Here is a 17,195-nt window from a genome sequence, read left to right on the forward strand (position 1 = left end):
ATATTTATATAGGTAAAATACATACATATTCGCACCTACGCTGTGGTCGCTGTGTAACAATTCTACAATCATTGCAAGAATTTCTTTTAAAACAATATTAATATGTGTAAGGTACAGTCAGCCAAAACCGGACCGTACAGCAAATGATATTTAAAACATCAGGCCGTCGCACTTACAAATAGCGCGAAAAGGACAGCCTAATGTTTTATCGCTTATTGCGCGACCATGCTATCGGTACAGGCTCAATTTACAGTACCTTATTAAATTCTATATTTAGTATGTTGTGATCTAAATAAAAATAGTAATGGTGGAAGTGACCGTTTTATATGAATCGTTTACACCGGTCATTGAGAAACGCCCGCTCGCTATCGCATATTGCGTGTCGGTGCGTAGCTATAGAAGGGCTATTTATTAAGCCGTTAACGTGAAAAATCGCTCCCGGGTGCGCAATGATGGATTAAACTTTTGGCGTTATTCGTATGTTTCGTGCTCCGAGTTTGGAGTTGTAGAAGACACTGTTACTGTAGGCGTTATCTCAAACAAACGTGTTTTACGACGTATACTGCGCGGCTGTTCAATGTTTGTTTCGTGCGAAATTAAGGGCAAAATTATAGCTATTACGCATGAACTAAATAGCATTGTTTTATTATTACTGAGTGAAATATATATAACATGACGGAAATTTAAACAAATGGAGAAGAAACTAAATTCCAATGCATTCCTTTCCAAAAAAGGAGAAAGTTCAAGATTTTAATCACAATGTAAAATGCGTTACTTTTTAAATCGAATTGCTCGTGATAAACCGGCACTGAATCCTAATCATGTGCTGGGCCGGACTACTTATGATGTATGACTCATTACAAAGTCAACACATTACTGTCCTGCGAGTCGAAAACACGTTCTTCCATAATTGAATACCCGAAGTTATCCGCTAAAAACTACTGCACTAACCACAATAACAATCAGAAAATACGTGTCCGACACACGTCCGGTATTTAATCTTTTCACACTGATTAGTTTTTGCCAGCCTTCTCCAAACCATTTAGATACTAAAAGCATTTGTTAACACCATCGCGGCTCGTCTCTGATGCGAATAAAAAGCTCTAACAGCATTCTAGTGGCTTCGCAGAGACGTCTGGGAACATTTCCTGAGCGTATCTGCATCGCCAACGCCACTCCAGACATGCGGGGATCTCTAACGAGTCGGCAACGGGAGGTTTTAAAATGTCGACGAAATATACATAAAAAAAGCCACAAGATTCGTGTCTGGAACGTGTAGCGAGTTTCGTTAGCCAACTCCGCGTGCCGCAAAAAAGTCCGACAACAAATAAGGGGAATTTTAATAAAACCCGCTGATGCGAATCGAAACAATCACACTTCGAATTTCATTGTTAAGGCGACAGGACGATAAACATCTCGAGAACAATAGCTTGCTCCTATACAGGTTGTAAATGAAACACCAGCTGTTTTCAGGGTGGCAAGCTCGTCAATGCGAATAAGATTTTGTTCAATACGGAATTTATGAAAAAGCTGTCGAATGCTTTCTGAATTCAACATTCAATTGAGAACGAAATGTCAGTGCATTGTTTTTATGATTGAAAAGCTGATACGTACAGCTTTGTCATCATTCATCTTGTTAACTTTTTGTTACCGCGATATTATGTTGTACTGTTCCGAAAAATATTGGATTTAAACAACTAAATGATTTTCTTAAGTCGGACAAATCTCGAGCATTAGAAAAAGCTTTGAAAATCTCTTCACCCTTTAAACACATGTCTTTAAGCCTATAGACAAGCAGATTCCGGTGTCCGGTTCTAAATTAGTTACAAAAATACACATTTCGGTGTTGGGCGCGCAAAGGAAGTAAAAAGGGCGCCGGGAGACGGCGGCGTCCATAATTGTCTCGTGTTTTGCTCGTTTTGCGCGCGAAGTGTCGGAATGATTGTTGTTTCCCTATGGGCGCTGACCGCAGTCCTGCATCGATTGGGATGGTATTTATCGGTTTGCGTTTTATAAACAAAAATAAAATAAATATCTAAAAAAGTTTACTGAGTAAACACAAAAAACTTTATTACAACTACTGGGCTGGTGCCTCTTTTAATCCATACTAATCCATACTTAATATTATAAATGGGAAAGTGTGTGTGTCTGTTTGTTTGTCCGTCTTTCACGGCAAAACGGAGCGACGAATTGTCGTGATTTTTTAAGTGGAGATAGTTGAAGGGATGGAGAGTGACATAGGCTACTTTTTGTCTCTTTCTAACGCGAGCGAAGCCGCGGGCAAAAGCTAGTCATACATACATGACACTTGTGTCAAGAGACACCTCTCTCCACCTAATTAATCGTGATAGTTGCGTTTGGTGGGTTAAATGCGTCTATAGATGATGCAATAATTTCTAAAGCTAAAATTTTGGAACTAATGCAACCTTCTGTGTTCGAAGTATGATCACTATACTTTAAATTTATATGGTTATCATTATTTCTAGTACATTCCGTTCAGAATTATTTTGAAAATAACCCCGATTATTCTCCGTTTACTTTGGTGATTACAATAAATAGGAAAGTATAATATTCAATAAAGAAAAATTGTAACCATTTTCTTCCACAGATGCAGTACTACTATGCAGTCCAAGTCACAAGTGACAAGTGGCCAGGAGCATTAACAACTCCGCAGCCGATCGCCGCAGTCCCTTGAAAGATTCAATGCGCCGAGAAACAAGCCAGCTCACAATGGGACATCGATTATTTTGCCACCAGTAAAAGTACACTTTAGACATAAATATTGCGAAGGAAACTTCGAATTGTATCGAACATTAACTTTTTGGTGCAAAACGCGTTCGGGTTATTCAAAATAAGTACAGAAAGACCGCACCGAAACCAGTTTCTCATACAGACGTACCAATTTTCCTCCCTGAATATTATCTTTATTATTATCTTTGTTTATTTTAGTAGTTCGATAAGTAGGGTAGAGGGTATTTTTACTCATGTCTTAAGGTATTTATTCTGGGTGCGCCAAAGTTCATATAAAATTGGTATATAGATTATTGGTAGTCCGAAATAAATAAATAAAAAAAACATTAGTGTATATTTGATGACGAGACTATTCAAAAAGTTAAAAACAATTTTTTTAATTATTGAAAAACTGTTAAATATTTCACACTCATAATAATTATCTGTTTTAAACCTTCAAATGAGTAATAATAGAACATTACGATGTAAGTGCAGAAAATAGGACATTGGCAACTACTGGCCATAAATTGTTATTTAATTAGTTACACTACTGTAGGTATATAAATTATAAACTGAAATACAAATACAACATGTTTTTATAAGTACTTAACTATTTAATACTAAGTTTATAAATATACCTATACAAAATAATAATAAAAAATAAAAGAACCTTAACTATAAAAAACATTAACAAACTACCTAAATTAGTGCCGAAGGGAGTGTTTTAAAGCGACATGAGTTACTAATTTCCTTTTCTACTTTGCGCACTAGTGCGAAAAAATAGCAAGGGCTGAAAATTAGGACTAGATTTGTGTCAAGAATCAATCCTACCCCACTCTTTTAATTTTTAACTTTTAACGAAAAATTATGTTTAAATATAATGTTGCTGTTCATAAATAAAAACTTATTAAATATTTAATTCTAAGATACTTTAAACTCGGTGGGCGTAAATGCACTATTACTCAGAATTATGAAGCACTTTTTACTCACTATTATTGTGCGTGAGAATGTACTCGTATATTGAACACATATTAATCACATATTACCAACGACCCGTTTAACTATAAAGTTATCGTCAATAATACTCATGTACAGTCGCCATCAAATATATCGGAACTGTCAAGCTCTCACAAATATCGGAACACACCTCAGGCCCCGTAGCCGAATGGCATTTCTGCGACACGAAACGCCACCGAAACGCCGCAGAAATGTAGTCTGGCTCTGTCGCGCCAATACGCAAGAGCGATAGAGATAGATTGTTACGAGAGAGATATGTCGATATTATCGAGAGCGTTTGTGCATTCGGCTACGCACACTGTTGTTAAGAGGTTAGAGTGCTTGTTTCAATATTTGTGAGAGCTTTGGCTGTTCCGATATATCTGATGACTGTATAATGCAACACAAATCTTCTAATAGGCTTAGTAAGATTACGTTTGGTCAATCCGTTTGAATCAGCAACCGTTTTCTGGCTACGCATCGAGGGTTGCCACTTATGTTATAGAGCAATTCTAATAAGTTGGCAACGATTTCGATAGCCCTGCTTCTGGAAGGGTGTAAAGTAAACGTACGTCATAATGTCGTCAATTATAAAATAACATTTGAATCGGAGAGCCTGACAAAATATTTGCCAACATATCTTGGACTGACTAGTTTAGTTGGTAACTAAACTCTACATAAACGGATAAACTTGAGGAAAAATATCTAGTAATACACAGACACGATAAAAATCTTTGCCTGTCGGCCGTAATAGTAAAACAACAGATAATTCTGGGAACAGCTTTCACTGTAAATACACAACCCTATCCACAAGTGCTGATTGATGAATCTCTTGACATTCAAGACAATACGCACAAAACATCAATAGGCACATCGATAGATCGATACCGATGACCTTACCGAGTTAAGATTGTGAGATCACTACAGTTGATGATCACTCGTTTTGAAAGCAGCAGCCCCTTTTGAAGTCTCATGTATTAATAAATCACAAGTTGAAAAGATCTTTTCCTGCGCAATCTAAGTTTAAAAATTATATGTAATTCTATAAGGTGTGTGTATTTTAAAATATGACAAACAAATTGCTGCCGTGGGCGTAACCAGGCTCAAATGGGACTGGGCTGGTCATGTCTACATGCATCCAGAGTATCCAGACAGATAGGATAGCGTAATTACCAAGTGCGTGCCGAAAGCGCAGACGCGGCAGACCTGGACGGAGATGGCGGGATGACCTGGACACCTTCTTCACATCCTGGTGTCAGTCAAAATAAAACCTAACCAGAAATATATGACTATTATCAGGATGGCACTATTATTCTGATGTATGGGGTGACCATAGGGTGACAGTTCAGAATAGTATGAAGAAAATACAATGGTTCTAATGAAACACTGATTCAAACTTTCACGATTTTTACACATATTTAAAATTGCAAACGGGACTTAATCGCGTATTTACTATGTTTTAAACACTATGTACTACTATGTTTTAAACATAGTAAATACGCGATTAAGTCCCGTTTGCAATTTTAAATATAGTTCTAATGAATTTCCGCAACATGGCGCGTAGCGCGTATATTTTTGGTCAGGCTTGGCCCAGCGCAGTAGGCCACTGTTATGAGCTATGAAAAAAAGATACTACTGGCTATAAGAAAAAAATATACGATACCTAATTGAATAAAGAACCTTAAGTTTTAACTAAACATAGTATTTTGTACGCATTGCTAATTTTGCTAATACAAAGCTTCATGACTTATAAGCTTAAAATCCTTATCTTCCACGGCCAGTAAAGGATTTTCAGATAGCCGTTTTAGCGTTACAAAGTATCCAGCGAGTGTGGTGAGGCAATCAATTAACACCTACTTGTTTTACGAGTGCCTTAGAAGGCGATCTTAACAAGCTACAATTTTGTGATTTAGACTTACTTGATTTGTGGTGTCTGGTTTTATTACGATTTATGAGATTATGGGCAGATTATCTTACAGATTATTCATATGCGCAACTTGTTTAATGTTTGGTTAGATCTGTTAGATCGGTTTTGTAAGAATTTATGGGTTGGTACTTGTAATCGTACCTACCTAAATACGTCATATTTATATATTACTGGCTTCTTCCTCCGACTTTGACTGTGTAAAAAATCATTATGATGTTGATTGATAAAAACCGGCCAAGAGCGTGTCGGGCCACGCTCAGTGTAGGGTTCCGTAGTTTTCCGTATTTTTCTCAAAAACTACTGAACCTATCAAGTTCAAAACAATTTTCCTAGAAAGTCTTTATAAAGTTCTACTTTTGTGATTTTTTTCATATTTTTTAAATATATGGTTCAAAAGTTAGAGGGGGGGGCGCACTTTTTTTTCCTTTTGGAGCGATTATTTCCGAAAATATTAATATGTATTATCAAAAAACGATCTTAGTAAACCATTATTCATATTTAAATACCTACCTATCCAACAATATATCACACGTTGGGGTTGGAATGAAAATAAATATCAGCCCCCACTTTACATGTAGGGGGGGTACCCTAATAAAACATTTTTTTCCATTTTTTATTTTTGCACTTTGTTGGCGTGATTGATATACATATTGGTACCAAATTTCAGCTTTCTAGTGCTTACGGTTACTGAGATTATCCGCGGACGGACGGACGGACGGACGGACGGACGGACGGACGGACAGACAGACATGGCGAAACTATAAGGGTTCCTAGTTGACTACGGAACCCTAAAAACTACCGTAGGTATAGGTACTCTTATTCGATGCCCAAACTATATCCTCATACAAAATTCCAATTCAAGGTAGGTAGGTGGTTAAAAGGTTAAAATTTCTTTGTCTAAAAAAGAGTTGTTTTTCATTAAGATAAAATAGAATAGCTCACATCACAAAATCTACTTATAAACTTACATCCCGTCCAATCAACTTTTATGTAACTTTAATAAAGTACAAAATCCTGAATGCCCGCAACCCTTTTATACGTTCAAATGCACCGCATTCAAAAATACATAATGAACACAGGCAACACTGGTACTATTTTATGAAGGTAAGTACAGCTAATATTGTTGATACAGTATACACGCTCTTGAAGCATGATACTCCAGCGTCGAGTTGCTCGTTGTGTAAATATACTGCACCGTTATCCAAGCCTTCATTATTTTAATTAGTAAATTTTACTTCAGATTTCACTACGAATATTTCCTGGTAACGTGAACGTAGCCTCAAGTGGACGTTGTTCATGATAAATTTTAACATTTTCACCTAAATGTGTGGTTTTTGTTTCCGTTCAGTTTTTAGTTCTCATGGCATCTGTCCATTGGGACAATTTTGCCAGTGTCAAGGTTGTGGGAAGAAAGAAATCCTTTGCAGGTCTTGATCGGTTTCTTGCGAGTTCTTGATCGGTTGAGAGAGCTATAATCCTATGGGAGAAAAAGAAGGAGAGCAGAAATTATATAGAAGGAGTGTTGGAACACTTGGAACAATAACTTAAATATTTTTAATTTTTCCATAGAGACAGGGAATTATGTAATAAAACTACGAAAACGAATTATATTGCGTTAAATTATAAGACGTATCGAAACCTTTATAGCATTTGTGGTCAACGGGTGACGAATTCATATACAACGTCCGTTTTCATAGCTTTATTTCATGAGTAACTGTCGCGCTCACCGAAAGGATAAGCGTTTAGTTAACGAAGTTTCAGCTATTTGTATCAATAATGAATTTTAAGAACAAATTAAATTATTTTCATAGAAAATATTTTAACTTGTATTTTTAAGTAGTCACACTACTATTATGTTATATGTAAACTCAGGGATGGCAGAATTTGCAGAATCGGAAATGTCATATACTTGGAAATTTCGACCCTTGCCTTCGTGTACCGATGGTCGAGTGGTTCAGGCATCCGTCCGGAATACGGAGTAAGCTGGTTCGATTCTATCTCGGAACACTTGGAGGCCTTGGTCACTTTTTCTTTGTATATGACATTTATTTAATGGCTTCGGGCACTTCCATCGCGACAGATACGGGGCCACTTTGGTGCCGTGGAAACTAGGCAGAGCCCTGGTATGGGACGCTACTTGCGTAGATACCTTCGCGCAGTCCCATATCCAGGCGACCCGCACTCAGGCCGGTGGTGCGGCTGACCAGGCCCAGATTCTCAAGCGCCGCAAATACTCGTCCTTGCTTAAGGACTACGAGTTTGCGGCGCTTGCTATGGAGACACTGGGTCCTTGGTCGGCCGACATGAAAGCCTTTGTGGGAGCTCTGTCGGCTCGGCTTATCGACTCTACTGGAGACCCTAGAGCTGGCGCGTATTTCTCGCAACGTATCGCACTGGCGATACAGCGAGGAAATGCCGCCAGCATAATGGGCACCATGCCGCAGGCGGATTTGTTAGATGGTTTTTTCTTTTTATAATTGGGTTCTTTTATTTTTATTATTATTTTCTAATTATTTCTTTAGTATTATTTATTATAAGCTTATTTTTAAGTAGTGATTTAGTTATAATTTAGTTTTATTTTATTTAATGAATTAATAATACAACCCGACGTATCGAACCCATTATCAACGTGGTCAAATTAAAAGGTGACGGTAGATAAATTAATTTCAACTTATATAATTATTCGTCACCATAGCTTTTTTCATGAATGACATTATTGACGATTGCGCAAATTGAAGGCTTTTTTCTATTTAAATAATTATGTTTCAAGTTTTTGATTGAATAACGAATATTGAACTAAGCCGGAATATATTCAATATGACAAACAAAGCTAAGCAAACATTGTCACAAAATATTATACCAAATAAACCGCCGATTCAAATAAAATGTTGATGGAATACCTGGCAACGTACTGTAGAACATAAAATAGTACCCGTGTTCCACAGGCGGCAACTTATTGACAGATGTTATTTTCTGTGATGCGGTCATAAAACGCGGGAATCCTATCTTGCTTGGTGTGGATGTATTTCAGCTAAATTATGCCTGAACTAAGGTAAGCATTATTTTAAAGGCGCTTGGAATGAGTACCTAACTATTCTTTGTGTGTTAAAGAAGTACCTGCCCGTCATTTTTTGGCTTGTATAAATGTAGCTCTCAGGTGTTATAAATGGCCTCTTGTTTTATATTTTTTTGACAAAAACACTATTAGTATCAGCAGGGCTAGCACATGATTGGCGCGTAGTATCTCATCGCGACATAGATCACTGGTCTCTTTCTAATTGTATTAATGACATAAGTACCTATGGGGTATTCTTTGAAGTACCTATAGGTAGTCTTTCTTGAGGCGACATAATCTCGCGCCAATCATCTGCTAGCCCTGCTGATTCGAGAACGGTAGGTATGTCATTGTGTTCTAAGTAATGATTATAATTATGTAGGTTACATTCTAATTTACTTTAATATCTCTGCCTAAATTTAAGTTCACTATTATTATTAAATGAAGAACTAAAAATACTGTTCTAAAATTCATTAACATATTCAACGGCATGTATAATTACTAACAGATATTTTCTATTTCAAAATTCCTAAAAGACAATAGAATTTTTCTTTCGATAGAGAATACAAGTATAAACTTCCCAAAATTGAACACCGTTTAGAATAATAGGAGGCCTTCAGACACTCGACGTTGATCGATCTGAGGCAGGCGTTATCTGGGTGAATTTTCTACATTTTTATGGCCTCTAGTTAGAAGGATCGGGCGTTGGGCGGAAACTAACTATTCAAGAAATTATCAACCCGAATCTAGAGGTTTTATGTCAGCAATATATTACTGTCGCCGCTGACACATGGGCCACATTCTAGATAATACGACGAGATTTTATAAATATTACCATAATTAACCCTGATATTGATCGGCATCCGTTTACTCATTCCTTCATCTTGTAGGTCTTCTGTTCAAATGTTTGGAATATACTCTCAACAGTATTATTTGTCTGTGTCAAAGGAAGCCCATAATTTTACTTTGGAAAAACAAACATGATACTAATACACATAAGATATCGCTGACACATGGGCCACATTCTTTATTTTTTATTACTTTTGTTGTTTTGTATAAATTTAATATTACTTTTTTTTAAGATTAACAATATTGATTTGCTGGAGTTGTTTATGATTGCTATGTTACTTTTTCAACTAACTGGCAGGGTAAACCGAACTTACATAGTTTGTAATAAATACCCCACGGGGGTAATAGTTAGATTTAAATATATATTCATATATACTTTATTTATTTATTTGTATATATTTCTATTTGTACCTACGATTGTGAGATATTATGTCAGATAATGAGTCTTACCTTTCCGATCTTTCTATTCACTTGATAGTTCGGTATGCGAGCCTGATACGCTTGGGGACCGCCTCTCACGTACTTTTAAGGACGATTGCAAACACATTAATATCTGTCACATCAACGCACAGAGTACTGTCGTCGACCTCGAGATATTCTGGTTCTATAGAGTATTTATTTATAGAAATCAATGTGAAGGGCTCACTTGCAGTCCTTGGTGCAGTCTATTGTCCTCCAAATAGTGACTACTTCTCTGACTTCGAATCAGTATTGTCGCCGATCAGCTCAGTGTACGAACATCATATATTAATGGGAGATTTTAATACCGATCTTTTGAAAATCAACTCTAGGTCACGAAAACTGCATGAAATCGTCGAATCTGCGGGTTTAAATATTCTAGCACTTAATCCTACTCACCACAACAAAGATGCTTCTGATTCATGGCTTGATCTCGTTCTCACTTCGTCCAAAGATCACGTTGACAGCGTTGGCCAGTTCACAGCGCCTGCGTTTTCTCACCACGACCTAATTTTCATCAGCTATCGTATCCGGCCTCCCAAACCACAATCAAAATTTGTACAGTTGCGTAGCTTTGCGAGACTGGATATTGAAGCCCTTAAACGTGATGCATGTGCTGTGGATTGGACGCCCGTATTCGCGGCATCCTCGGTGGATGAAGGAGTAGCTTCTCTGAATAAAGAAGTCTTAAAGCTATATGACACTCACGCACCGGTTTGCACTGTAAAAGTAAAACGACCTCCTGCGCCCTGACGAGATTTTATAAATATTACCATAATTAACCCTGATATTGATCGGCATCCGTTTACTCATTCCTTCATCTTGTAGGTCTTCCGTTCAAATGTTTGGAATATACTCTCAACAGTATTATTTGTCTGTGTCAAAGGAAGCCCATAATTTTACTTTGGAAAAACAAACATGATACTAATACACATAAGATATATCTCATCGACACAATGTTTACAACCACACGCTGGAAGATTAACCGTATCTTACCAAATAATGCAAACAAATTATACGCCTTTCGAGACTTCATAACTCCATTTAATTGAAGCACAAACATTTGCAAATTGGAGACTGCAAAAGCATAAATCAATCGTATAAAAACCGCGAAATCCGTATCGTAATTCTCTCCACTTATGGTCTGTTGTCGGTCTTATAAATGCGTCGTAAGCCGAACTATTTGTTTGTATCGGAAGGCTTGATATAAATATGGTCTAAATTGCTGCGATACATCGTTTAATTTTTCAGTGCTAAAGTTAAATTGTCCAGCGAACATTTATCGATGGGCAGCGCTGCGCGGGTGCCGCTCGTTAGTGGCTTGCTTTTTTAAATGCGTGCGTTTCACAGTCGCACGTGCTTACCCGGTCTTTTCAACTCGCAATGAAAAATACACGCTCATTGCAACTGGGGTCTACAATCGACTTTGTAACATGAATTTAAACTGTTTTTTCTCATTTTTAACTCGTCGTCATTTAGTAAATACTGCGCAAATAAACACGAAGGTTTTATCTACATTTATGCTTAGTCAGGCGGTAAATGGTCCCAGCATTACGACCAATAGAAGGCTTTTGTGTATGTCTCGGGGCTGTTATCTGTCTAAAACGTTGCAAACTCAAGAGATAAGTCTTTACTAAACCTCAGTCTATCTGTCCTATAATTTTCTCGTTTCAACCAAAAGCGCTTTATAACCAGACAAAACAGGCAAGCCATTTCGCCCTTGGCCAAATGGTATCTCGTTTGCGGCAACACGATTGCAAATCTTAAATACTTCGCATTCAGACGCGTTTGATAGCAAGCGTTAGATGAGCATTAAACACACAGTACACTACGTGTTGAAAGAAACCCGGGAGAGCCTCGAGGCATCTCAAACTAGCGTGCCTTCTGCGTTCACTACACCACTCATTACCATTTTATCTGTTCGACTTCAAAATACTGTTATTATAACCCGGTAAGGGCGCGCAATGATCGCTCCGGCGTCGAGATGTGATTATTGCGTCGACTTTTTTCTTTTGTTTCAAGTTTGAGAAGTGCTGACCGAACTCGATGAGATAAACATAAGAAGGATTACGACTGTCATTACGGGACGTAATTTAGAACATGAGTAACATGACACTTTGTTCTCAAAGAGATTATTACTCGTATACAGTGTGTTACCAGCAAGTATGCTTTTTTAAAGGAGTGTAAAGTACCTATTTGTAAGATAGTCCTCAATTTAATTTATAAATATATATATTTTTTTTACTTTAAAGACTTTTTAACAAAAAAACATTGCCAGAAATATATACAGCACAGACATCTGTCAAGTAATAAAGGCAATGACAGCTCATAAGTATTATCGATGTGAGTAATGACAATTATGAAGTGCACACATTACATTGAATGTGCGGATTTCGGTAAATTAATTTTGCAGTTAATTTAAATAAGTATGATTTGCTCATATACGCAAACCATTGATAATGGGTCATATTATTATCGGTTTTTATAAATGCCCGTATGGTGGTAACATACTGTATAACGTTACAATATCAACATTTAAGTCACATATGTTTAAAATAGTTGTAACTACCGTTGCCATCGTTGCACTGCACTGAAAACAACGCCCGTAAAAGCGAATTACTTAAATATAAAATTATCTACTCGCAGGATTTGGCTTTATCGCCAAATCTTTAGGTATAGATTATACTCGGGCAACTAATCATTTTAATAACGATATTCACTTAGACTTAAGAACATTAAAGACTCCCTTTGAAAATATATATTCTAGGAAAGTGTCATCAGAGCCAGTTCTCGCATAGCAGAGGCAAAATAGTGGTTGTTCATTAAGATATATGTGGTCATTACGCAGACATTTCTACAGTTACAGTATTACGCTAAAGGCAACATTGCTATAAGTTATTGGCCAGTATTATTGGTGAGCCTGCATTATATGTGAACTTGCAGTAGTAATGAGCGTGTGATTTTCGATGTTGTTTTATAGATGGTAAAAATAATTTAGATTTACGCTACGTGTGTTTCATATTGCGTTGAATTATTAGAACAGTTGTTTATAATACCTATAAGTATTTTTCTCAATTAATCTTTTGTTTTTTGCAGATACAATGTTATGTCAGCTACTGCAGCTAACGTCCTTAACACTATACAACCCGAAGACCCACGATCGATTCCCGAATCGGCTACCGGTGTACTAAATCGCTTTTACTTTATTGCATGATATGTATTAAAGTTTAATAATAGAAAAATAATTTCATAATCCAACGTTATTTTATTTAAAAACTATCTTCTACTAAGATGAATAATGAATGATTTATTTTCATGAAACAATCTGTCTTTTTTAATCTTGACATTATTAAAACATCAATCAATATTCAAACTTTTTCACAAATATCTATCATTTTTCTCGTCACTTCGTAACATTCTAAATTGACCTCATATTTTATTCTATTTCTTTTCTATTTTATGTTGAATACCGCAGAATTCACATGACCTATAGTTTACAAACTTGCCATTATATTTAATGATTGTTCTTTCATCCCTTTTTGAATAATGATGAACAAACGTAGCTTTCTAATACCGAAGGGTCCATTTCATTTATATGTGATACAAATTAAACCTTTCTATAACATTTTTTGTATGACGTGGGTAGAAGCCCTGTCTGCTAAGTGCTAAGCCGATGGTCCCGAGTACAGACCCGGTAAGGGCATTTAGGTTTACTGACGATTCGCCAAAAAACGTTTCCCAAAGTTTCACATCCCAAACTATTATTCCCAAATTATCATTTCCCAAATAAACGTTTGGCAAAACAACTTATCGCAAATTGACATTTAGCAAAACTTTTTTTGGCAAGTATTTGTTTCCCAAAATATTTACTTGGTCAAATCTTATTTTGCCAAATATTATTTAGTCAAATGTATTGTTAGGCAAAATTTCCATTTCCCAATATATTGTAGTTAAATGGCGCACTAGAAATTTGTTTGTTGATTTTATACTGTGTCCAAGATTTGTGTGAAATAATGTGTATGTCGTATTTTTTTTCCTTCTGCTGCAAATGTCAAGGATGACCTGGATGACATTTTCACTTACATGTCCGGATACATTTTATTAAAAAGAAACCTGACGTTTTCAAGACCATTATGTTCTATTAATTTTAATTACATTAACACGTTCACTGCGTTACGGGGGTTTTTGAACCCCGTACACTGTCATCACTCAGTGCGGGTGAGAAAAATCGTGTTCACTCCGCTGGTGCGGAAGCTGTATTTTGGTCATTTTTACAACTACGAAAATGACAAATATACATTTGGATTTCTGTTCAAAAGCATTATTTATTGATATATTAATTATATACGGGGTCTCAGGAACCCCGTACCGACCAGGGGACAAAAATGACCTTCTAGTGCGATACGGGTCTCCGTGAACCCCGTAAAAGGATTTGCTGGCCCGTACGGGGTTGTGGGCACAGTTTCGCTAGTGCAGTGCTTACTGAAATACTTGTTATCGGCAAATTAAAAATGAAGCGCTCGAACCACACGTTAGAACTACTATATTCCAAAAAAAAAGGTTATCCCACAAAATAAACGTCAGAATCACCACAAATTGACATCTAATTACAAGTAGGCAATTAAATATATGTTTTTAATATGTAAAAACGGTGGTGGTTTATCTTATTTTATGTATCTTTGTTACTTACTTATATTAACTACTTTCACAAAAATACAAGAGTGCGAAGTATCATTTTTGATGTGTAATTTTTTTATTAATACAGCATATACATCGATATTTTTATTTCCCATCACTATTAATTTATCGACCTTAATACATTACATGCGTTACGGGGTGTACTAAGCCCCGTATTTTTTCAATTTTAGTGCGATACGGGGATAATATAACCCCGTATTTTCTTTTCTATATAAGTTTGTGAGTTTTTATTGTATCCACGTGCGGGGATAATGAGACGTAGGAAATTTCATACTCTTACAGTTAGTCGAAAAAAATATTGGAAAATCTAATATTTCAGGAACTTACAGCACTTTTAACAGACTTAGGCGTACGGGGCACTTTTATACCCGTAACGCACAACGGTGTAAACTATTACGGGGCGGATTGGGCCTCGTAACGCACTAGATTTTGGGTTAAGGTTTTGGCTTGCCGCAGCGAACGTGTTAAAAAGTCATTTCCGGCGTGCTCACTGTCAACCTAACACGCTCCTCCTCGCTTCGCTCGTCGTCGCACCTAAACTGACTCTGTCACACACGAGTTTTCTGTTACAATACTAATAAAATTATTACATTACATTTATGCCTTATAATATTTATTGTCAAACGTGGTTTTGCATGGTATAATTTGAAGAAACATTTTTTGACAAAAAAAATAGTTGACAAAATAATTTTGTCCAGTAATTAATTTGACAAAAATAAAGTTGAGCAAACTTTTTTGTCCAGCTGAAGCACTTGAGAATAAAACAGAAAAAAGTTTGGGAAATTATAATTTGACAGATTTTAAGTTTGTCAAATGTTAATATGGGTAGTTGGCAAAATTTGTTTGAGAAATGAAATTTGACAAAAAAATCTTCGGTAAATTAAATGGATCCCGTAGAAATGAAAATGCAAATGCCTAAATATTTTCGAAATTTGCGATGTGATATTTTGACCAAACATGTTTTTGGGATATAAGTTTTGCCATTAAAAACGTTTGCGAAATAAAGTTTTGTCTAAATAAAATTTGACTAAGTAAAATTATTGTGCCAAATGATAATTTGACCAAACAAATTCATTGCGAAACATAGCTTTGCCAAACAATAATTTGGGAAATGAAACTTTTGCGATATGATTATTGGGAAATGAAATTTGACGAAACGTTTTTCGGCGAAACGGCAGGACACCGGGCATTTATTTGTATGATGAGCACAGATATTTGTTCCTGAGTCATGAATGTTTTCTATGTAAGGTACAGCGGGGCAAATCTCGACTGGGGGCAATTGTAACTAATCCATTTTTCCATTATTACACTATGATGTTGAGCTCTACTGTCCTCTAGTATCCACTGAACACGCCTACCATATATAACCGGTGGACACTCTATTTAATAATGCGAACATTGTAAAACATTGAAAAATGGACCAGTTACATTTGTCCCCCAGTCGAGATTTGCCCCGTTGTACCTTGTATTTATTTATTATGAATTATAGTTTTCTGACTACCACAACACTTTCTTGAGCTTACCATGGAACGTGGCGCGTGGGTCAATGGGTGTAATGATGATCGAATCGAATCGAATTTATTGCGTCTGTACAGCAAGAGCTCATGGTGTTAGGGATGTGGTGGGGGGAGGTTACCAAAACTGCCCAAGACCGGAGTCACTGGAGAAATGTGATTCGAGCCCTACTGTACATCCCAGTAGCGGGTAACCAGATTTAAAGAAAAAGTACCATAAGACCCTTTCTGTGAGGAAAGTCACATGTGGTATGCATTTATCTTCATTTGCTGTTTCAAAGACTCTAGACAATTCTAGGGTCAAGGTTCAAGTTAGGGTAACTGAATGTTTCTCGTGGCTCTTAGCCAAAACCCTAAGTCTGGGCAGTTCGCCAGGTAATGAAATTTTTTGACGTTAAAGCTCCTCGTATATTGCCTATTTCAAAACGAAAAAGTTCAATAATGAGGCAATGTACACTACATTTGCAAAGTGTGATATGTTGATGTCAACGAATACCTTAGTCAAATATAGAGACCATATTAGATAGGTAATATGATTGTCTTCGGTTAGCGCGATATTTACTCGATCATGAAATAAAACTATGCCATGTTAGAAATATATTATTTGCAAAATGTGATGTGTTCTCAGTAATATATTTCCGTTTTGTTTTCATTCACATATTATATGGAAAATTACTGACCGAAGGGTCAGAGTTTATTGGAAATACAATCAATAATACCTAAGTAACTGTTGACAAGAGTTGTTGTCGGGGCATAACTTTTGGTGGTGTTTCTTAGCGACTCGAAAATCAACATTCCTGTTATAAACAGCACTGTGGGCCCTTGAGCACTCGCAATATCTAAAGCAAGATCCTGTCAATTTTCACATACTCGTACCATCTGCTTTATTATTATTACAAAAATAAACTTAAATCCGTTCAAAATAAGGATATTTTCCGGAGCAACGAAATATGTAACAAGGAAAGAA

Source organism: Leguminivora glycinivorella, chromosome 9 (genome assembly GCF_023078275.1).
Source record: "Leguminivora glycinivorella isolate SPB_JAAS2020 chromosome 9, LegGlyc_1.1, whole genome shotgun sequence".
Classification (NCBI taxonomy): domain Eukaryota; kingdom Metazoa; phylum Arthropoda; class Insecta; order Lepidoptera; family Tortricidae; genus Leguminivora; species Leguminivora glycinivorella.